The following is a 24,737-nucleotide window of genomic DNA, read 5'->3' on the forward strand; positions in this document are numbered from 1 at the left end:
GACTGACCACTAAACTGAAGGTGTACAGAATCGTTGTGCTGACCTCATTGTTATATGTTTATGAAACATGGACAGTCTACCAGCACCATGCCAGGAAACTGAATCACTCCCACTTGAACTGTCTTAGGAAGATTCTGAGGATCACCTGGCAGGATAAAGTACCAGACACTGAAGTACTTGCTCAAGCTGAACTGCAAAGTATTCAAACTATGCTTCAGAGAGCACAACTCTGATGGGCTGGCCATGTTGTTTGAATGCAAAATGTATGTTTGCCAAAAAGACTATTTTATGGTGAACTAGCATGGGGCAGGTGATCACATGGTGGCCAGAAGAAATGATGCAAGGACACTCCCAAGGTCTCTCTCAAGAACTTTGGATTTGACTGTGCAACATGGAAGACACTGGCACAGGAGAACTCAGTATGATGTGCCTGCATAAGAAAAGGTGCTGTGCTCTTTGAGTAAAGCAGAATTGAGACAGCACAAAGTAAATGCAGGATGCACAAATTTGGGTTAACCACCCCAAATATTCATACAGACTATCTGTGGTAGAACATTCGAGCTCATATTGGTCTGATCAGCCACAGCAGAACACACTGAAATTTCACTTTTCAATGGTGATGTCATTTTGGTCCTCTTCAAAGATGAAGGACAGCAATGATAGATAGATAGATAGATAGATAGATAGATAGATAGATAGATAGATAGATAGATAGATAGATAGATAGACAGATAGATAGATAGATGGATGGATGGATGGATAGATAGATAGATAAATAGATAGGTAGGTAGATAGATAGATACACAGATAGATAGATAATCATTGAGGGGTCTACAATAGAGGATAACAGACTCCCTTAATTGGTTTCTGAGCCAGGAGAGCTATTGACTCAGTGGTTATGCTAAGGGACTAGACTTTGCTTCTTTCTTCTGTTATGGATGCAAAGCCTGATGGGAAGGAGTAACAGTCCAGTCTCCAATCTGACTTGCATGAGCAGATAGTTGCCCCTGCCTATTCTGTGTTTATTCTTTCTTGGTCTTAGGATGAATGAGCTTTATATGATGGATATGTCCAGACTTAGAAGTAGCCTAGTGAGTTCTAAAGATTCATAATTCTATGAGCATGTTGGTAGCTGCATCCATAGAAATGGTTGCTGGCTGTTATGGCAGTATCAGTAGTAGGTGGCAAGTAAAGTTTCTGCATCTGAGAGAATAAAAAATAATGTTGACCAATGCTTCACATTTCATTAGACAGTGCCAAGCTGAGGTGAAATGTAAAATGACTGACTAGCAGTAATGCAATATTGTTTTATACTATGATGGAGTTAAATATTAAATCCCTACTAAGTCACTTTTACTAGGAATTGTAAGTTATAATACTGAATTCTGATCTAATCATTCTATTATATTCCTTATCATTCTTTTATGCTTAGCATTCCTCTTTGTGAGTAGGAATAAATTTCCTACCTATACCTAAGTGATATTGTACATTTATTCATCCTATTCATTACTTCCCTTCTTTTGTGTAAATCCTAAACTTGCAGGCTGTATTCTAGTATATTTTAATCAGCAACATTGTCAGAATGGGAAGTCCATGAACTTAGATTGGAAAAATAAATTGCATGTTTATTTTTGCTAACCTACAATTATTTTTGTAATCCTATATGTTTTATTTTATATTTTTGAAAACATGTTTTTTCTAAGAAGGGGTTCATAGGATTCACCAGACTACCAAAGGGGTCAATGACATGAAAACAGATCTCTTACTCCATATTCTCATTCTGCTCTCAATAACTCTAACACTATCTGATGATCCATGCTCTGATTGCTTACTTCTCTCTTTCTCCTTATTTTTAGATTGCCCCTGAGAACTGATGCTCCACTATAATGTTTTTGGGAGGGAGCAAGGAGGGAATCAAATCTGTGATTTCATCAGTTCAAGGAACTCCCCCTGATGAAATTCCTTCTATCAATGTACATCAGCCTCTGTTCTACAATTTATAGTCTCCAATTTATTTAGTGTGGGACACTGAGAGTTTGCGTGACTTGCTATAATGTCAACCACACTGGCATACCCAGGATGGCTGCTAGCACAGGTTCTTAGATCTGCTTTACTAGGAAAGATAGCTGTTTAAGGGGTGAACAATCTTTTTTACCCACATTCACTAGTTCAGGGGAAAAGTCAGTACCCTGAACTTCAGAGAAAATACAAACAGAGAAAAAATAAGCAGAGAAATAAAGATCAACAGATAGGGCTCTACTACATGAGTCAAAGCAATATTACTATACACTTTACATACATCCCTGGATTGAGAGAGCTTTTACATCTCTCTAAGGATCTGAACATACAGCTACTCAGTCTTGGACAGGGAATTATAAGATCTTTCTCAAAAGTGAGCCCTCAAAGCAAATTTTCACCTCTCAGAATATATGCACTTTAAGCTAGTAGGCTCAGAACCAGAAGGAGTAACAACCTTCCTGACTCAGTGCTTAATTAGAAATTGGGGAAAGGTGTGAAAACCTTCTGACAGGCAAGCTTCCCCCAAGGAAGCTTCCCTTGATGGGCTCCATGTAAGGCCAATTAATGGGCAGGGAAGACCTTATATCCCATTAACATTATACTTGCACTGTGTGACACAACCAATGTGTGTCAGAGGTAGTATTTTAACCAGATCTTCCTAACTCTGGGGCCAGCTTACTAGCCTCTAAGCCATGATTGTTTTTTCTCTTAATACTGTTAGAAATTGTATGTAGATAAATTCATGAAATGGTTTCACTGGGTGAGCAGACTCCGATCCAGTCACCCCTCCAAGTAGTCCCCACCCTGGGAAACTCTCCTTCACTGTAGAATCCCCAGAAATGCCCCACTCTGTTATTAACCTGCTTTATGATGAATGGGGTTTAGTACTACCCTATGATTTCCTAGAAAAATTCTTTACACCTTAAGGCTTCTTATACATTTCTGTCTGGGAACTCAGTGCAGATCTTTAGATGTAGATAACTGGAAAACTATCTAAAGGGATCTGGTCAGAAGGTGGTGATTCTGACAAACCATACATTTTAAAGTGATTTTTAGTGTTAGAAGAGGTGAAAAATGTAAACACTAGGTCTTCCTAAAGAGGTAAGCAATGAGCTATATCTACTGGAGCATTTAAATCCCAGATCTAAAATGACAAGAAACAAAACATCCCAAATGAAAACATAGCATTTCTATCATCATGAAAATCCCTGTAGTACATCTCTTTATGTCTCTGTCACTCACAAAAATTCTACCTTATACAAGGCACCTGTCAAATTCCTAGGTAATTTCTGGCACAAAGGGTTTTTCCATCTAAATAGCATTCATGTAAGAGAACTGGATTCAGATTCAGGAAACCTGGGTTCTAGTCTGGGATTTGCTATAAACTAGTTGGTCAAGTCAGTTAACTTCTCTGAGGCTCACATTCGACATCTGCAGAATGGGAACAATCATGCCTATCCCATCAACCTCAGATAATTGTGAAGAGTAAACAAAATAATAGATGTAAGAGCTTTCATTAAATAAAATATAAAGCGATATTTTCATCAAAGTCATTCCGATTCAGGAATGTGCAGATATTTCTTAAAGAAAGAAGCCATTTTGGGAGATCAAGCTTGCAATGAATCTTGCTACTCATCTGTAGGTCATTCCAGTAAGCAGATGTTGAATAAGTAGTAGTAGATATTGAGAAAGATTGTCAAAGATTAAGGAAAACTACCAGAAGTGATGGAAAAGACCTGTCCCCATATCTCTATTTTCCTTTTTGAGTGAAAAAAAATGGGGAAAGATGAGGAAAATATCCTTCCTTCAAAGTGGAGATTGAATGACTAAATATATTAGTTGTAAAATTGGTTCATGGATGGTGGAGTCAGAGTCACCTGTTGTCATTGTCTTATAGAAAGAGGTGGAAACCTACCCTGGCACATGTAACTATATGTCTACGTGTGTTCCACTTAGGTTATCTGGGTTTATTTTCATACCTATTGTCAAGTGAAGTCCTACTGAATTCCAAGGGTCCATTGAGCTCTATGTTGAATGGGGTCAATAGCATTACAAAGGTATTTCCTGCTTAGAAAGAGTCTCATATGTCATTTTCACCCTTCTCTTCTACCAGTCCTTCACTTTCAGGCTAGGATCCAGAAAAGCTAGATATTCCTTCATCTAAACTATAATTCCTGCACTTTTTTTTTTGGTATCAAAGCCCTTTGGCAGACTTGTGATACCTACGACCACTCAGAATAATATTTTTAAATGCAAAATGCCTATGATTATAAAAGAAACCAAAGGTTAGTGAAAATTAAGATGTATTTATTTTTCCCCAAGGAAGTGCATGGATCCCTCCTCTACCAGTTAAAAACTCCTGATTTAGACCATTTGATTTGTTTTATACCTTTGTAAGACTTTATACTCCTATACAAAACTAGCAATTTTTCCTTTTATTCACTTTATTTCATGTGTTGAGAAGTCATGGGCAAAACGTGAACAGGAAGGCAAAGTATAGATGGGTGGTGATCTGCACTGTGGAAGGGCTACACCCATGACCTCACAGATTCTCTGGACTATTGTTTATCCACTGGCACAAAAGTTTTAAGAATCAGAGATCTACAAAAGAGCTGGAAAGATCTAGAGCAACATCTGAATTATGTTTTTAAAATTTTTCAAAGACTAGTCTTTGCACCTGCTCTCAAACATGTGAAAGACAAACCTATGTGGAAGAACATGATTTCTGCTGCTCCTCTTAACTATGTTCAGGGATGATACTCCTGCATCTTTCCATGATATTCTATTGCAGTGGCTTATCCAGATTTAAGATTAGAAAATTACCATGGGGAGCCAAGATGGCAGAGTAGAAAGACATACATATCCTAGCTCTTCCCACACAGCCCATAAAATACCTGTAAAGAAAGACTCTCAACAAATTCTAGAGCAGCAGAAGTGGAGAACAACAGAGTGGAGGAAATTTTCAGCTCAGGGCAACCTGAAAAGCCGACAGGAAACATCTGTCACATGGGATGTGGAGCAGAGTCCAGTCCAGCCTTGGCCACAAGGCTCTGGGAGGAAGACATGAGCAGGCCTCGGGGGTGGAATCCCCAGTACCAGTAGCAGCAGTTTGCAGATCCCTCAACCCACAGGCTCCAAAGGTCAGTGACAGGGTTTTTTCAGCTGACCAAAAAGGGAGAAGGGCCTTCCCATAGCTCCAGCCTCAGGCAGCAGCGGCAGAGGCTGCATCACGCAGGTGACAGCACCTTCCACAGCAGCCCCTACAGCAGCCCACATCCATTGTTGGATTGTAAAATCCCTGGGAGCACTGAGCGGCTGATTCTTACCTCAGCCCTGTATAGAGGCCCTACAGCAGCTGATCTTTATCTCACACTGAATGGCAGGCCTGCCCCTGAAGCTTATCTGAATCTCAGCCCCCAGTGCTGGTTTGGCAGAACTGGAGGCCAGGTGGTTGTGAAGAGGAAACTCTACTAAGATTCTGGGCATAAAAATCTCTTGTTGCTCCCAGGCCAGTGTACACACTTCATTGTGCCATTTTGGAGGAACTGAGATCTTACAGAACCCCAGAGTGTACCCTACTTTTGACAAAGGATCCAAAAGTCAAGTAACTGGTTGGAAAAATACCCAAAAAAGGGGAAAAAATAAGATTATAGAATGTTACTTTCTTGGTGAACAGATATCTTCTCCCATCTTTTCAGATGAGAAGAACAAAGCTTATTATCAGGGAAAGACATAAAAGTCAAGGCTTCTGTATCCCAAACATTAAAAATAAATATTCAATGGTCTCAGGCCGTGGAAGAGCTCAAAAAGGATTTTGAAAATCAAATAAGAGAGGTGGAGGAAAAACTGGGAAGAGAAATGAGAGAGATGCAACAAAAGCATGAAAAGTGGTCAACAACATGCTAAAGGAGACCCAAAAAAGATGCTGAGGAAAATAGCACCTTTAAAAATACTAACTCAATTGGCAAAAGAGGTCCAAAAAGCCAATGAGGAGAAGAATGCTTTCAAAAGCAGAATTAGCCAAATGGAAAAGGAGGTTCAAAAGCTCACTGAAGAAAATAGTTCTTTCAAAATTAGAATGGAACAGATGGAGGCTAATGACTTTATGAGAAACCAAGAAATCACAAAACAAAATCAAAAGAATGAAAAAATGGAAGATAATGTGAAATATCTCACTGGAAAAACAACTGACCTGGAGAATAGATCCAGGAGAGACAATTTAAAAATTATGGGACCACCTGAAAGCCATGACCAAAAAAAGAGTCTAGACATCATCTTTCATTAAATTATCAAATAAAATTGCCCTTATATTCTAGAACCAGGGGGCAAAATAAATATTGAAAGAATCCACTGATCACCTCCTGAAAGAGATCCAAAAAGAGAAACTCCTAGGAACATTATAGCCAAATTCCAGAGTTCCTACATCAAGGAGAAAATATTGCAAGCAGCTAGAAAGAAACAATTTGAGTATTGTGGAAATACAATCAGGATAACGAGATCTAGCAGCTTCAACATTAAGGGATCAAAGGGCATGGAATATGATATTCCAGAAGTCAAAGGAACTAGGACTAAAACCAAGAATCATCTACCCAGCAAAACTTATTATAACACTTTCATCTTTCAATGAAATAAAGGACTTTGAAGCATTCTTGATGAGAAGACTAGAGCTGAAAAGAAAATTTGACTTTCAAACATAAGAATCAAGAGAAGCATGAAAACATAAACAGGAAAGAGTAATCATCAGGGACTTACTAAAGTTGAACTGTTTACATTCCTACATGGAAAGACAATATTTGTAACTCTTGAAACTTTTTTTGGTATCTGGGTAGTTGGTGGGATTACATACACACACATACACACACGCACACATACACACAGAGAAAGAGAGAGAGAGAGAGAGAGAGAGAGAGAGAGCACAGGGTGAGTTGAATAGGATGGGATCATATCTAAAAAAAATGAAATTAAGGGGTGAGAGAGAAATATATTGGGAGGAGAAAGGGAGAGATGGAATGGGGCAAATTATCTCTCATAAAAGAGGCAAGTAAAATACTTTTCCATGGAGGGAAAAAGGGGGGAGGTGAGAGAAAAAATATGAAGCTTACTCTCGTCACATTCAACTCAAGGAAGGAATAAAATGCACACTCATTTTGGTATGAAAACCTATCTTGCCATACAGGAAAGTGGGGGAGAAGGGGATAAGCAGGGTGGGAGGGATGATGGAAGGGAGGGCAATGGGAGGAGGGAGCAATTAGAAGTCAACATTCTTGGGGAGGGACAAGGTCAAAAGAAAGGATAGAAGAAATGAGGGGCAGAATAGGATAGAGGGAAATACAGTTAGTCTTGCTCAACATGACTATTATGGAAATCATTTGCAAAACTACACATATATGGCCTATATTGAATTGTTTGCCTTCCCAGTGGGGATGAGTGGGGAGGGAGGAAGGAAGAGAAGTTGGAACTCAAAGTTTTAGGAACAACTGCTGAATATTGTTCTTGCATACAACTGGGAAATAAGAAATACAGGTAATGGGGTATAGAAACTTATCTTGCCCTACAGGACAAAAGAGAAGATGTGGATAAGGGAAGGGAGGGATGTTAGAAGGGAGGGCAGATTGTTGATAGGGATAATTAGAATGTTTGGCATTTTGGGGTGAGGGGAGGGGAGAAATGGGGAGAAAATTTGGAACTCAAAATTTTGTGGAAATGAATGTTGAAAACTAAAATTAAAAAAAAGAAAATTAAAAAAAAATTACCACTGGAAAACTACCCACAAATGCTCTGGTCCCAATTCATGCAAAAGCACTTCTATTGTCATTGTTTATACATGAAATGTACTGGAATAAACACATCTGAGTAAGTATTTTGGTCCAGAAAGATGTTGTAATACCTTCATCTTCCTTCCTCTGAATTGCTTTTTTTTTTTTTTAACGTTCTTTGCCTTTTTATACTGTTTGTTCCCATGCCTTGTACTTTTTTTTTTCATTCTCCCTACTCTTTTTAATACTGCCAGTCATACCATACAAATGAATGATTTCCATGTTCAGGGCAACTGAAGTTCACTAAATAGCCACAAGGTTATGAACATTACAGATTTATGCAATATAAGAGAATATCACACATGTTGTTATAGGGCGTGAATAGTTGTTACTATGACGACTTCAGATCCCTGGCTTCATGTGCTCCATTTCACTGCATATTGCTACACAGAAGCATGCCTTGATGGCATCTTGCTGGAGTGCTCAGGTATTTACAACAACATACACAAGGAAGGCTACATGCAAAGTCCCCAACACACATTCTGTGAGACCTATGGTAGTATTTCTGGATTTGCAGAATATTGTGAAATCGATTAAAATCTTATTTCTTTGTGTAACCACTAGACTTATAAACACACACGCACAAAGGATGTAGCACTGGATATAAATACAAATAAAACATAAAGAGAAAAACATATAAAACCTCATAAATATACAGTGCCCTACCTTATCAATATTCATTTATGCATATTGCTACACTCACGCATTAATAAAAGCACATATATTGGATTTGAATGTGTGAGGGATGAACAGGAAAGCTGTAATCAAGACATTCAAACTCCCCTATTCATGGAGAAGTATTACATTATCTCTCTCAGCCTATTATGTTTTCTGAAATTTCCAAATGTATGTTTCGGCCTCTTCAACTTTAGTCTTTTGCATTTAAGTAATGAGAAAGCTAAGTACAATAAATGGAGAACTCAAGGGCATTACAAAGGCTGTTTGGATCTATTTAGAGGTTTTAACTTTAGAGCAAAGGACTGGTTTAGCATGACCTCAGTGAGTTCAAGCTGATTTGGTTCACTAACATGTAAAGCTTATATGTAAGAGGCATACATTTCAATAGGATTAAGTTTTATTGGATGGGTTCACAATTCCACAATGGAAAAGACTCCATTGGTAACTGATGCTCACATTTTTAAAGATCCCATCTTCCAACCTTCTATGTCCTACATTTATTCCTTTGCACTGTGTCTAAAACACAAATATCTTCTCACCTCCACTACCCAGAGGCTCTCTTCACCTCTGTGGCTTCTAGCTTCTTTCTAGTCAAATCAAGTCAACAAGTAATTATTAAGTCCTTACTGTGTGCCAAGCCCCAGGGATATGAAAAAAATAAATAAATAGCTTCTGCCTTCAAGAAGCTTACACTCTAATCCACTACTACTCTTCTTTTTCTCTTCCTCCTCCTGCAACTTCTACTGATAATACTGATAATGATAGCTAATATGTATATAAAATTTTAAGGTTTGCAAAGAGCTTTTTAAGTATCATCCCATTTGATCCTCATAACAATCTTGGACATTAACAATAATTGCTATTGTTATCCCTATTTTATAGATGAGGAAACTGAAGCAGACAGAAATTAAGTGACTTACCCAGGGTAATACAGATAAAAAGTGTCTAAGGTTGAATTTGAACTCAAGTCTTCCTGATTCCATATCCAGTGTTCTAGAGACACTATACCAGCAAGGCCAAATGACATGCATATATAAAATGATCTGAGAGAAGTGTTAAGAATTTGGGGTGGGTCAGGAAAGGCATCATGTAGGAGGGGGTACTTGAGCTAGGTGTCTAATTAAGGACTCCCAAGAGATGAAGGTGAGGACTCTCCCTTGCATTTGCTGTGCTACCTGGTTTCAACTCCATGGAACAAGTTGCCCTCATATGGAGTGATTTCTGGTGTCCCATTCCTCTCTCCCAGACTCTGTTTTCCTGCCTCCTTTTGTGTATTTATATATATATTATAAACTCGTTGAGGGTAGAGACTGTCTTCTTTTTATTAATTCCATCCCCAGTGTTTATCACAATGCCTGGCACTTCTCAGGCACTTAGTAAACGATTGTTGGACTGGACTGGATTGAATTGGATTGTGGGGAGAGTTCAGATTCTTAGAAAATGAGCCCAGCTTCCCTATCTAATCCTTTCCACTACTTCCCCTACATAACTTCTCTGTCAATTAGTCCATTTGTTGTCTGCATCATATACCATGTGTACGTTTCCATTCCAATGCCATTTAGATTGCCCCCTACTCACTCTGCCTGAAACATCTCCCCCTCCTTTCTGCCTGTTATATTCTATCCATCTTTGGGACCAGCTGAGAGGTCACCTCCTCCAGTCTTCTCTGATAAACTTGGCCCACCTCTGAATTGCCAGAGCATTTACTATTCAATCACTTATTTGGTACATAGAGGTGGAATGGTGAAGGTGCTAGTGCTAAACCTTGCATCAGGAGGACTGGATTGGATTCCTGCCTAATGTCCTTATGTCCTACGTGACCATGGGCAAGTCACATAACCTTTCTGAGTATTCATTTCTTCTTGTATAAAAATAAAGACAAGTTAAGCCAACAAGCTTTTATTAAACCCTTACTATGTGCTAGCCATTGTACAGTAAGGTAAAAAGAAAGGAAAATAGTAGTCCCTGCCCTCAAGGAGCTCCTTGTTTGTAATGGGAGAGAAAACATGCAAACAACTATTTCCAGACTAGATAGATAGAAAAGGATTGATAGATAGATAGACAGACAAGATAGACAGAGAGATAGGATAGATAGATACATAAAAAGTAACTGAGTGTACAAAAAAAAGCATCTTTCTTTCACATTTCTGGCACCTAAGCTAGGTCACAGTAAGAAAACAGTACTTATTTGTTTCTCCTCCTTGGGAAATTAACCTCATTTTTACTTTATCCTTGCTTTAAGAAGTTCGAACTACCTTTACTCAGTGAGGTTTTCAAAGCAACATTAAAACCAGAGTACATAGTCCTCTGGAGGGTTCATGGTGTTTGGAGAGTTATTCTTTTCAAATATAGAAAACTTTTTTGACTTTGATACCTAATCAAAATCTCTCTCTCTCTCTCTCTCTCTCTCTCTCTCTCTCTCTCTCTCTCTCTCTCTCTCTCTCTCCTTCCCTCTCTCCCTCCCTCCCTCCCTCCTCACTCCTTCCTCCTTCCTTCCATCCTTACCATCCAACATTATTTCAAGAGAAGTATCCACTCCATATATCACTGTTAAGTGAAGAGTTTGGTGGGGATGTACCCCCACAAGAGTATAGTAGTGAAAAGTAACTAAACAACATACTAGGGGAAAAGTTGTTAACACTCCTGTCACTCTGGTGATAGATCTAAGGGAAGCCATCAAGTAGCAGGTCCATTGGCTGGAATATAATTTCACATCCAGAAAAGTAGCAGAAACTCTCCTCAGGGCCGGGGAAGAAAAACAGTCTAGTTGATCTGAGAGGCCCTTTAAATACCTCTCATGTCTAAGAGTAGCCACTAGATATGAGGAGTCTTCAAAACACACAAGCAACAGCTTTCTCTAACTCCCATGAAAAACCACAACAAAGAACACATATAAACCATCACCCAGATTCAAAAGACTGGGAAAGAGCTAATGGAACAATTTATTCATTCTATTGATTGGTTCATTGATTTTTTTTCTTCAAGGGCCCCTTTCCTGATCCAGTGCCAGGAACTCTTTACAGATTTTAAACAAAACTTCAACCAAATCTTACCAATGCCCTCTAGGGAGCACAGAAATCAACTTTTTTTTTTTTGTCCAAATAAGTACAGTTCCATAGAAGGACTTTAGGGAGCCTCCCTCAAACTGAAGGCAATTCCATGGGGTTCTGTATTAGAAACTACAATAATTTACTTTGACATGGAGTCTAACTTTAGAAAGGACATGGGGAGAGATGGAAGTCTAAGTGATCCTAGCTGATTAGAAAGAACTCAACATAGAGAAAGAAGCAGTCTCTGAGGCACTCCAGCTAATAAAGTTTGAGGGATTTATGTCCTAGCCTGGAAAGCTTGGATGGAATTAGTTTACCTAGATTCCAGCAAAGTATTTAAGAAAGTCTTTCCTCTCTCCTTGTAGATGAGGTAGAGAGATATGCATAGATAATAAATTTAGTTAGATGAGTTAAAAACTGTTGAATGAGAAGTCCTTATTGATTTGTCATCTTGGAGAAAGTCCTCCAATACTATGGCCCAGAGATCTGTGCTTGGACTTGTGCTATTTAATATGTTAATCAGTGATTTAGATGAAGAATTAGATGGTTTGCTTACCCAATGTACAGAAAACAGCTATGAAGTTGGGTGAGTCAGAGTCCAAAAGCTGTTGGCAAACTAAACTGATGACCCAAATCTAATAAGGTAAAATTGAACAGAGCTAAATACAAAGTCTTACACAGGGTTAAACAAAACAACTTTAAAAAATAGAATATGGGAGAAAACATGGCTAGATAAAAGTTCATCCCCCCCTAAAAAAAATCTGAGAGTTTTAGTATACTGGAAAGTCAATATGAGTCAACAGTTCAACATGGCACACCAAAGAGCTTAGAATACATTTAGAATATTTAGACTATGGAAAGTTAAAGACCTGTTGTGTGATCATTTTCAGACCATATCTGGAAACAGTGGCTTCTCCCTTCCAGAAGGTATACATTTAAGGACAGAACTACATTTTGTTGGCGTTTGTAGCAAGGACCCCAGCATAATAGAAGGGCCTGCTACACAGGTTCTTAGATCTGCTTTTCTAGAAAGAAAGCAACTTTTGAGGAAGTCAACCATCTACAGAGAAAATATAAGCAGAGAAATAAAGACCAACAGACAGGGCTTCTAACTGTCTGACCATAAGCAGTACATTCCTCACAGATCAACAGACAGATCCAACTGTCTGCCATTACATACTTACATAGTTACCAGAGAGAGAAGAACCAGCAGCTGGGTTTTCAAAGCCAGGGGGCTCCTTAACAGCTACCCAGAGTCTTGTCTGGCCAAATGAATACTTCCAATGAGTAAGTCTCAAAGCAAAACCTCACCTCAGAGTATATATATACTTTCCAGAGCAGGGGGCATGATCCTCATGACCCAGTGCCTTATTAGCAATTAACAAAAGGTGTGGGCCTTCATACAAAACAAGCCTCCCCTAATCACGATTCCCTTAATAGCCCCAATCTGAGGCCTCTTAATGGGTGGGGAAGATTTTTAGCCCCTGTTACAGAGGTATAGACAGTAGTTTCCTATATAGGTGGAAAAAGGACTAGATGGCCTCTGGAAGCCTATCCAAATCTGAGATCATGGTGTAAGAGAGGGGGTTTACCTCACCTCAGTTGAAATAGTCACAGAACACCCAGAATGCAAACATGAGATGTTAGCAAAATGGTAAGCTGATAATCTGTATCCTGATCACTTTATAAGGTTTATATTTGTACCAACTGACCATGCCTCTGAGGGTTCTAAAGAGCTGAGCCCTGGAAGAATGTTAGTGGTCTAGAATTGGAGCAGTTACAAGCTGGGAGCTACCTCTGCAGGAGATCCCTGAAGAGGGGAGGAAGGAATTTCTCTTCTCTTTCCCACATCCCATATCAGCCAAGTAACTTTGAAGGGAAGCTACTTGACAAGTAGGAGACATCACGTGTAATGGGGAGTTTGAGAAATACAGTTAACACAGACACAGCTACAGAGATAGTCACCCAAGGGTAGAAAGAATGCCAGGGGTCAAGGATCATGATCTCTGGAAACACAGAAGAACATCAGGCTATGGACAGGAGAAGACCCTCAAGAACCCAACTGAATAACCAAGCTAGTATGAGCAGGAACCCAGGGAGAACTGCTTGAGGACTTTACAAAGAAAGACAAGTTTCTCAGGCCCTATAGTGCCAGTTGTAAGGTACCTTTGCCATACTGTTATCCTTCATGCCTCACTACCAAAGTGCTCTGAGTTTAAGCCAACTCTTCCCATGGACATTGTATATATTTTGGGGAGAGTTTGCTCCAGGATTATGAGGGGTATGTTTTTATAACCAGTGTTTGTAGTATTCATCTTAGTTAATACCTCTGCTAAGAACTAAATAGGTGAGTTGTTCAAGGGAAACACAACAATGGGGGCTCCTGAACTAGAGTAATAGGAGCAGAGCCTCACAAAACTGCCCCTTGAACCCAAAGGTCTTTTCAATGCCAATCATTATGGTTCAGGCCTTATCAAATATTCTAAACCATTCATGCAATCAAGAAATTAGGTGCATCTAGTGACTACTAGATATTATCCAAGGAGAAGCAAAGAAATGTAAAGATCCAAGTGACTTTAGATAAGGTTAAGAGAAGTGAGCAGATTTTCTGAAAAGTCTGATGATGGATAGTCTTCTCTAAGTCTGTCTGGATCTACTTCCTAGATGAGTAACAAACTGGAGAGCGTCTTGGTAAAGTAGACTCAACCCTGGGAGAACAAGTACACAGCCTCTTTCCAAGTTCATCTGAACACTTTCTGTATGCGTTGCTTCAACCTCAACTCTATGAAATGTGAGCCAAGAGAGAATTCAGAGCAAATAACTGACAAATTTCTAGAAACCACACCCTCTGATCTACCCACTTGGTCACCACCAGAGTCCAGATTTTCATTTCTTCTCACCTAGATTATAATAATTGCCTCCTAACTGGTCTACCTACCTCCAGGTTCTTTCCTCTCCAACTCATCTTTCACATAATTGCAAAAATAATCTTCCTAAGGCTCCCAGCTCTTTCTGGTTCAAGAACCTCTATAAGATAAAGTAGAAACTTGCCTTGGCATGTGAAGCCTCAGTAGAATGAAAACTTGAAATAAGGGATTGTTTTATTTTTGTATTCCATGTGCATGGCACATACAGGATGATGAATAAATGCTTTTCATTCATTTATTCACAATAGTAACTCATCTGGGAGACAGAGAGACCAAGCTAGGCCAAAACATCCCAATTTAAACGATTTCAAATTTTCGCTTCACGTTCAGCATGAAAAACTCTTACCCACTCTCTGCTTTGTCTGAAGTGGCTTCTGGCTTTAGAGTATTGATTCTGCGTGACCCTGTGGATTCTTTGTGGCTGATTATATCACCAAGCTGGCCTGCTTTTCACCTCTAATCCTTTCTAGACTCTATGTGTAACAACTGAATCTTTGACTGGCTTTCCCCATGCCTAACAGGCTACTTGCCACTGCTCTACAACCTCCTTAGGCTCGTTCAAGTATCAGCTACAATCCACTCTACTGCTTTCCTTCCATTGATCACCTCCCAAGCGTCCTGTATATAGTTTGTTTGTACATGGCTGTTTACATGTTTTCTCCTCCATTAGACTTAGACTCTTTGAGGGCAGGGACCATCTTTTGCCTTTCTTTGTATCACCAGCAGTTAGCACAGTGCCTGGCACATAGTAGGCACTTCATAAATGCTTATTGACTGATTGACTGATGGATTTGTCCATGCTTCAGGTCTTGATCTTGAGTTGAGCCAGAGAGAATGGGACAGGTGTGATACCTCCCTCCCCTCCTCATCCTATTCTCTTTTGAAATTTTCTTTTAATAATAAATAGGGATGATGATGATGATGATGATAGCTGATAATTACCATAGCACTTAAAGGTTTTCAAAGCTCACTTACGTTTCCTCATTTGGTCCTACTACAACCCTATGTGGCTACTGTCATTTTTATCTTAGAGGTGAGGTTAACTCACCTAGATTGTGAGGATAACTCACAATCAGTGAGTTATCTAGAGTCACACAGCTAGTAAGTATAGGAGAAAATATCTGAACTCAAGTCTCTTCCTGAATTCAAGGTCTGCAAGGTCCACAACTTTCCCATAATGCCTTGCAAATCATAGTTGCTCAAGGAATAGTCATTGATGTCCCAAAAAAGCATTTAACTCAATCGTATTTATATGAAACTTCTGCCAAATTTCATATGGATTCCAAAGGGGTAAAAGATTCCCAGGGTGTGTTTTGTCCATTAGCTTTCCCACAAAGAAGTAAAAAAGCCAGCTTGAGTGCAGCTCCCCACAGGAGGCCTTTCCTCATGAGTCCCATTTCTGACTCATAGTTCTTCTTAACTCTTGAAATTACTTTCCATATACTTTGCCTTCACTTCCCTCTGTGTGTGTGTGTGTGTGTGTGTGTGTGTGTGTGTGTGTGTGATGTTCTATTCCCTAGGTACAATCCAAGTTCTCTAAGGGCAGGGGCTGTTTCATTTTTGCCTTTGTATCGCTAGTACATGCCTGTTACGTAGTGGGGGCAGGGAGAGGGAGAGACAAGGGGTCAATAATCACCTACTAGGTGCTTAACCTACTAGGCTAAGTGCTTTACAAATATTATCTCATTTGATCTTCACAACCCCAGAATAGAGATACTATAACTACGTGCATTTTACAGCTGGGGAGGACTGAGGTTAAATAATTTGCTCAGTCACACAGCTCAAACCTGTCTAAGTCTGGATTTGAACTCAGGTCTTTCTGACTCCAGGCCCAAAGCTCTCCCCACTGCAACACTCATTTACCTCTAAATAGGCACTTAAACTGGTGAAGCCTGAGTGCAGAATGAAGATACTTTTCCTTTATTTTTCTTGGGTTTTTTTGTCTTTTTTTTCATAGCCTGATTTACATGGAAATGTGTTTGGCATGACCATATATGTATAACCTATGTCAAATTGCTTGTCTTCTCAGTGAAGAAAGGGAGGGGATGGTGAGAGAGAATTTGAAAATTAAAATTTGAATAAAGAATATTAAAATTTCTTTTACATGAAAAAATAAAATATTAAATTAAAATAAACAGGCACTTAAATAATGTTTGTTGAATTGACTTGATCCTTGTGCAAGATACTAATATTAGCAATTTCCAATGTAAAAAAAAATTGTGGCATCATAGACAGCTTTTCAGAATATAGAGTAGATTTTGTTCACTATAACATAATGAATGCATGAATGAATACATGAATGAATGAATGAATGAATGAATGAATGAATGAATGAATGAATGAATGAAAAAGTATTTGTTAAGCACTTACTATGGGCTAAATGCTGGGATACAAAAAGAAAAGTAAAATAGTCCTTGATCTCAAGTATCTCACATACTACTGAGGGAAACAACACACATGACATTTTGTGCTACATGCCTCATGTATCATTTTCTCTTTTGGTCCTTACAATAGTCCTTTGAGATAGGAAGCCTCCTTATTTCACCCCAAAACAAACTGAAACTCAAAATGGTTAAATTGTTCATTTCACATAGCTAGCCAACTATGGAAATGAGACTCAAACTTGGGGTGTGATAAGATATAGGGCTGGTCATCCAGTTCAACCTCCTCCTTCTGTAAATGAGACAACAGAGAGGTTAAGTTATTGTCCTATGATTATATAGCTAATAAGGAGCAGAGCCAGGATAATGACCCCAAAGTGATCTATCTAAGGCACTACTATGCCTTCCCATGCACCATGCTGGTATTGTTTATCCTTGACATTATAAAATTATTCATCCAATTATTAATCTTCAATTATTAAATCCAATTCACTTGCAAGCCCTTTGTTCTCAAAGAAGACTAAGGACATCATGAGGGTGATGTCTTGACTTGCAAGTGAATGGGATATAAGTGAGGCAGAGCTGTGCAAAGTCATCAGCCTCACTCTTTCCTCCAGAGTCATCAGAGTCCAGGGGCAAGACGTAGGTCAAGATGACTGGTGATGACTCCAGATACAGTAGGAGACCTTGGCTTTTTTGAGTTTTTGCCCAAGAACAAATGCTTATGGGACTGAAATCACTTAGTGGACCTCAGAAGGGCAAGAGACACTCAGTTCACCTGAGGCCTAGTGGTCCTGATGGGTAAGGGCAAACTTACATAGATCTAGCAGTGCCCCAACTGTTTCCCATTTCAGCCACATACTCTGGTCTTTGCCTTCTTGTCATCCAATCTGCTGGAGAATCCAGCAATCACTACCCTTTTCTCCTCTTACTTTGGGAACAATATTACTACTGTTTCTAGGAAGAACATTTCAATCAACTCCCCTGAGTCTCCCCCATCACTTCCAGTGACTTTCCAAGCTGCCATTATCCTATATGAATTGTCATTTCCTATTAAATTTAAGCTATTTGAAGGCAAGGATTGCCTATCTTCTGTAATAAATTTCTATCCCCAGGGATACAAATAGCACAATGCTAGGTTCATAGCACTTAATTAAAGTTTTCACTCATTCATTCAATTTTTTCTTTCTCCCTTCCTTCCCTCACCTCCTTCCAAAACTTCTTTTACCCCTTGTAACTCAGAGCTCTGAAAGCCAAAAGAGGGAGTCAAATAAAAACAAAGGAAATCTATTTTAATAGTGAGTGTGAATTCTGGTTTCCCCAGGAAAATCTCCCACCCAAACCATGGATCGAGGGAGTTATTACTTGACCTTTGGTTTGGGGGACTCCAGCATTTGGACAGTAAAACAAATTGATGATTCCAAAGAACTATGGGGCCCTCCCTTCAAAAGGAAAAATCTTTTCAGATTTTTTTTTTTTTTGCATTTCATGACCTATTTGCCAGTATCATGAGAATTATACGTTTTTAAATATTTAAACAGGGTGACAAAGTTCACTTCAACCTCAGGAAGAAACCCCATGACACCTCCTTTCCACAGCCTGACCAGAATTTTCTCTGAAAAGACTCATCCTCCAAGGATCCAGGGAAGGAAAGGAAAGAAGAAAAAGTTTGATTGCAACTTTTCCAAGCCTTCGCTTTCTTTGCAAGGCCCATCATCCAGTGCTTCAGGATAGACTGCTCAATCATCCAACCCATTCTCTACTGACAGCGAGTTGTTGTCTAAACCAAGCCGCAGACTTATTTGCTTGAAATGTAATAAGCCCTTTCTGGATTTAATTTATGCGCTTGAAGAAAGAGCTGCCAATAATCTTCTAATTACCTGATCTCCTGAGGCTAAAGGTAGTTAGAACTAACTGCCCCCTCCCCCTCCCTCTGAAAACTTCAGCCTAGCTTCCAACTCTCTCTTGTCCTGGAGTACAAGTCTCGGCTCTTGGATGGGTGGGGCCCTGCTTTCTCTCCAAGTAGGATGAATGAGCCCGCCTATGAAAAAGGATAGAGCAGGAAGCTCCAATTTGTTTTCTCACCTCTTATGCCCGCTGGGAATTCACTAAGGGAACTGAGGTCATTCTACAATGAGCCATCTGGTGGCACGTGGGGTAAATGACATGTGGTAGGAAAATTGGTCCTAAGAGTAAGCAACCTTATCACTTCTTTCCTTGCAGGGAAAAGGGATCAAGAGGAAGACCGTTTCTATTCCAGTCGACCAGGAGAAAAGGAAACAGCTGGACAGCTCCTCGCTAAATTCAAATGGCCACCTCTTTATAGGAAGCCTTTCATAATCTCCTCCTTTTCTTCCTTTCAAATCACTTTGCATTGAATTTGAAGACATACATAAGAGCAGGCATTTATAGCTTTAAGGTTTGCAAAGCTCCAACTCCTTAGAAATATTGTCTCAAACAGCCCTGTGAAGTGGGTTCTATTATTATCCCCATTTTACAGATGAGGAAACAGTCTGAGAGAGGCTAAGTAATATGCCCTTTGTCACACAGCTAGTAAATGTCTGAATCAAGTTTAAACTCAGATCTTCCTGACTCAAGCCTCTATCCACTATACCATCAGGCTACTTTTATATGCTATATGTGAGTATCCATACATGCATATATGCATATACGTACATACATACAGATATACACATATATTCTTACGTATGTACATTTTATCTTTCCCAATAGACCATCTCTCTTTTGTCTCGGTATCCCCAGTGCCTGGAGGCAGCCTGATCTTGAAACCAGAGCACTTGGTAGGCTCACAGTAGTCATAATAAAGGTAGATTTGCTGAATTGATAAAATTTATATTCTCTTCCTGGCTTCTTGAGGGTAGAGATTCTTTTTGTCTTTTTGGACCCCAGTGCTTAGCATAGTTCCTGACACATAGGAGGTACTTAACACATTTTCATGAGTTGATCAAACAGTTGATAGAATGGAAACTCCTTGAGAGCAAGGACTAACTCATTTTGGCCTTCTTATCCCCAGGATCTAGCACTGTTCCCAGTAAGTTAATAAATCAATCAACAAGCATTTATTAAGTGTTTATAATGTGCCAGGCCCAAGGTCATATATTGATATATACATTAAACTTAGTAAATATTTGTTGATTGATGGATGATATAATCTTGAGAACAGAAATTGTCTTGAAGTTGGATTTGTACCCCCAGTACCTACCACAGTACCTGCCATAAAGTATGTTATTAATAAATGCTTGCTAATTGAGTGAGTGATCAGATTTTTCCTGTATTTGATAAGTATTTTTCCTTCTTATATTGAACTTCTGCTTTCGTGTACACAATGGGTCTGGAATAAAACCCCTCTTCCTTGTATTCTCACAACTTCTTAGAAATTAGACAGCTGTACCAACTCCAACACGGTCACACTTCCAGGGTTCTTGGATGGGAAACTTGGCTGTGCAGGGAGGGTGGAGAATCTTTTGCAAAAATTGCATTATGATTGAGAGTATGTTGTTCTGGTTATTATATTCAGTTAGTCAACTAAGAGCTATTTTCAGTTTTTCTCATTGCATGTAGAGGATGTCACTCCGGCTTCAAGACAAAGCTAGTGTGAACATATTGACATGCCTTCTCTCCTTCGATCTTTTTCACTGGGAAACTGAAGGGACTTGGAGCATTAAGGGAGCATTAGCAAAAAAAGAAGAACCGTTCTCCTCTTGGCCTCTGATTTCAAACACCCCACAGTAAGGGTCCATATGCCCATTCACTTGTATATGTGGAGTGAGCTGATGGCCCTCTGGAGCACGATTTCAGACCAAATAGACAGACTCCACTAAAAGCCTGGCTAACAGCAAAGCCAGCCTGGAAATGATTTTTGTCTTTTTTTCCTCCTCTCTCATTTGCCATTCTGTTTCTGGTCCTCTTTTCCCTTTCTTTGCTCTCCCCTTTTTCTCTTTCTCTCTTTTTCCTTGTCTCTCCTTTTCTCTTTCTCCCTTGTTCTCTTTTACATGACAAACATTTGCAGATTATTCCTACTCATGAGGTCTCATAAAAACAAGAGAAATGTAAAACAATTACATAAAAATATAATAACCTCATCTGAAAGTACATACAACCATCCAAACTGCAGCACCCCAACATCTCTACTTTTAATTGTTTTAATTAAAAAGAAATCTTTTTTTTCTCCCTCCCACCTCCCATCTCATTGGGGGAAAAAACACAAATTTCTTGTAACAAATATACATAGTCAAGTAAAACAAATCCCTTCATTGCCTATATTCTATCTATCCACCTATCTGTCTATCTATTTATCTGTTTGTCCATGCATATTTACATATGTGTGTGTATTTATATGTATAGATGTTGCATGATGTGCTGTGTGTCTCATTCTGTATTCTAAATCTGTCACCTCTGTGTTAGGATATGAGGACAAAATGTTTCCTCTCTCCTCTGCATTTATGAATGGGGTTTGTATTGATCAGAAGTCTTGGAGCTTTGATCCTGCTATTTCATCCTTCAGTTTATGAAAGTCCTCAAAATCATTAGTTTAAATTATTCTGGTCACTTCACTGTGCCTCAGTTATATGTCCTTGTTTCTTTGAAATCATCTATTTTCTCATTTCTTATAAGCACAGTAAGCACTCCATCACATTCGTATACCACACTTTAGTTAACCATTCTTCTATTCATGGGCATCCCTTTTGCTTACAGGAGTATTTTGCCTTCAGGAAAAAAAAAACTGCCATAAATATTTGTGTACAAATAAGACCTTTTCCTACTTCTATGATTTTTTGGGAGTATGGTCCTGGCAGTGATACAGCAAAATAGTGATATATTGACATAGCGATATAGTTTCTCTCTCTCTCTCTCTCTCTCTCTCTCTCTCTCTCTCTCACACACACACACACACACACACACACACACACACACACACACACACACTTTTTTCATGCCTTCTCTTTTCTTCCTCCTCTCCTCCCCCTTTCTTCCTCTCTTCCCTTTTCCTCTTTTCTCAGTTTTCCCTGTCTCCTTTTTATTTTTAACGGTGAACATACATGGAATTTCCAGTATCTTCTCAGAGTTTTTCAGATAACTCAGATCTTTCTACCACTGCAAAATAAGAAATCTTATAATGCAACACCATAGAATGCCATATGATACAATACAATACAAATTTGCCAGGAGGTGAAAGTTATAGTGAATATAATCTAGACTTTTAGACATTGATTTTGGTCTCTTTTCAAAACATTATCTCAGAAAGAATAACCATATCAATAATAATGTTCACTTTCTTTTCTCTTTCTCTCCTAGAATAATTTACTTCCTTCAAAGTACAAGGATGCGTTTCATCTCCTCCATGAAACCTTTCCTGATTTCCACTCACTCTAATTATGAACACTGTCCCTCTTGAAATTATTTTGTATGTATTTTATATTGAAATGAATGAACAAAAATGAATTTATAGAAGGACTTAACTGTATACCAGACATTGAACTAAGGTTAAAAGTACAAATGGAAAAACTAAGATGGTCTTTTTTTCAAGGAAACTATATTTTAATAGGGAAAGACTGAGTGTAGAAGAGTGGTGACCAGGGGTATGTGTTTTGGACTGAGAAGTCAGATAGAATGGTGATTGGTTCTTAGGGCAATTGATTGACAATCCCTTACCAGGAATGGCATAGTTCGTTGATCTGATAAGTGCTCTCAGAACTAAAGTTGGAAGGGGTGGGGCAGGAAATGGAGAGATGAACGGAATGAGGTGGAACTAGTTGGGAATTGTCATGCCAGGCCTAAAACCAGTCAACTTAACCTGAAAAGTCACCAATCGTTAACTGTTTAGTTTTTGTCCTTCTATCCCTCTACTACCAGTGTCTAACACAATGCCTGGCATATAGTAGATGCTTAATAAATGTCTATTGGATTTAATTATTGATTTCACCGTAGAAAAGTGTTACCTGTTTTAGAAGGCAAATCTAGATGATGAGACTTAGGAAGCCAAAGTGCACATAAGTAATGGAGGGAACTAGAAACTCAAAGTGACACATCCCCATCTATTATATATAAAACTATAAAATGTCAGAGCTCTAATCCTCTCATTTTTTACAGATAAGGAAAATGAGGCCAGATGCAAGGAAATGACTTAATTGGTACCACATGGACATTAGTGTGAAGTGATAACTAGAAAGCCCTCTTCCCATTGGGTTACAGGGAATAGGAGAGGGAATTAGCATTTACACACTGCCTACCATGTTCCAGGCACTATACTGAGTGCTTTCACAAATATCGTTTCATCTGGCCGTACTGTACTAAGACATTAAAAGAATACAAAAGACTCAACGTTGCTTAAGAAGAAGAAACCAGTGAAGGCCCCTGAAATATTAGGAGCATTGTCATATACCAAAAAGGTCTTGGTCTAAAGTTTCTTCGTTTCTGTATAATGATGGGAGTTGATGGAACCAGTCAATCAATTACTCCACCTCCCTTAAGCAACAAAATATTCTATCCCCATGCTTTTCTCAGGTGATAAAACTTTTGGATGAGTCAGTCAATTAAAAGTATGAACTAGGTATAAATAAGACCTATTGAATCAATCAGTCAATCAAAGACTTTCAATTCATATATGTCCAGTCACACCTTTATATATGAAATAGCTATCTAGCTCAGACCCCAGGCATTTGAGCTCTGAAAGCTTGGATGAGAGAACAGTTCCACCCAAGACTGTGTGACAGAACAGGTTTGAGAGGACAAGGAGGGAAGGAACAGAACCTTGGTCTCCCTTCCCCCCATCAAATTCTTGTGAATTCTTGAGGGTCACAGGATTGGGATTGAGATTTCCCATCTCTCTTAGCCTCAGATTTGTCATCTGTAAATGAGGGTGTTGGACTAAGAGCCTCTGAGCCCCCTCCCATCCCAGGCCCATGACCCTGTCATTCTATGAGCTCTCCAGCTCTCTCCGAAGCCTGTTACTTTAATGTCCCCTCCTTCCCCTGAATGGGAAAGCAACAATGATGATGATTAAACTTCAGACTTTGGTACTTCCTCTTCATCTGAGGTTTTGACACAGACAGGAAGGAACCACCCCTCTGTGTGGTGGAGAACTCATGTCAAGGTGGCCCAGATCCCCAGATTAGAGAGTCATTTCTTTTTCGTTAAAGCCTGAAAGCTTAAGAAAAGTCCACATGACTGGCAGAACCTGCTTTTCCAGAAGCAGGATGTGAGAGTTACACGAAACTCCCAACAAGTACATCTATTTCCTGCTTATTTAATGTGTCTTTGTATGTGTGTGCGCACATGCTTACATACGTATATACCTATACATTATACACGCATGCATGTATACCCCACATGCATGTACACATATACATACCTGTGTGCATATGTGTGTGTATATATGTATATATACATGCAGAGAGCAAGAGATTTAATAATAGTTACACTTCTATAGTACTTAACAGTTTGCAAAATACTTTACAAGTATCTCATCTGGTCCTCACAACCCACAACTGTGGAAGATGAGGAAACTGAGGCAGACAGATAAAGGTTAAATCACTTGCCCAGGATCACAAAGCTAGGGAGTGTCTGTGGACAGGTCTGAACTCAATTCTTCCTGAATCCACTAAGACACCTAGCTATTTTACACACACACACACACACACACACACACACACACACACACACACACACATATACTCACACGAGTATGATACACATATACATATGTAATGATACACATATACATGTGTATAATCTACATGATGCATACACATACAAACACAAATATAATATGTATGTACACATATAATTCCCACACAAGGGTGTATACAGATGAATTAATCAGACAACCTGCGTAACATGCCCGCT

At 39.1% G+C, this 24,737-nt stretch overlaps 1 long non-coding RNA gene across 1 annotated transcript in view; it reads right to left on the reverse strand.

Annotated features, from left to right (window-relative positions):
• The window catches only part of LOC140531113 (uncharacterized), a 30,560-nt gene extending 17,285 nt beyond the window's left edge, over nt 1-13,275 (reverse strand). Inside the window, exon 1 of the long non-coding RNA XR_011976281.1 lies at nt 13,161-13,275. This is a non-coding gene — a long non-coding RNA (uncharacterized lncRNA). The remainder of the gene's footprint in view (nt 1-13,160) is intronic.
• Between the last annotated feature and the right edge of the window lie 11,462 nt (nt 13,276-24,737).

Source organism: Notamacropus eugenii, chromosome 3 (assembly GCF_028372415.1).
Source record: "Notamacropus eugenii isolate mMacEug1 chromosome 3, mMacEug1.pri_v2, whole genome shotgun sequence".
In the NCBI taxonomy this organism is placed as follows: domain Eukaryota; kingdom Metazoa; phylum Chordata; class Mammalia; order Diprotodontia; family Macropodidae; genus Notamacropus; species Notamacropus eugenii.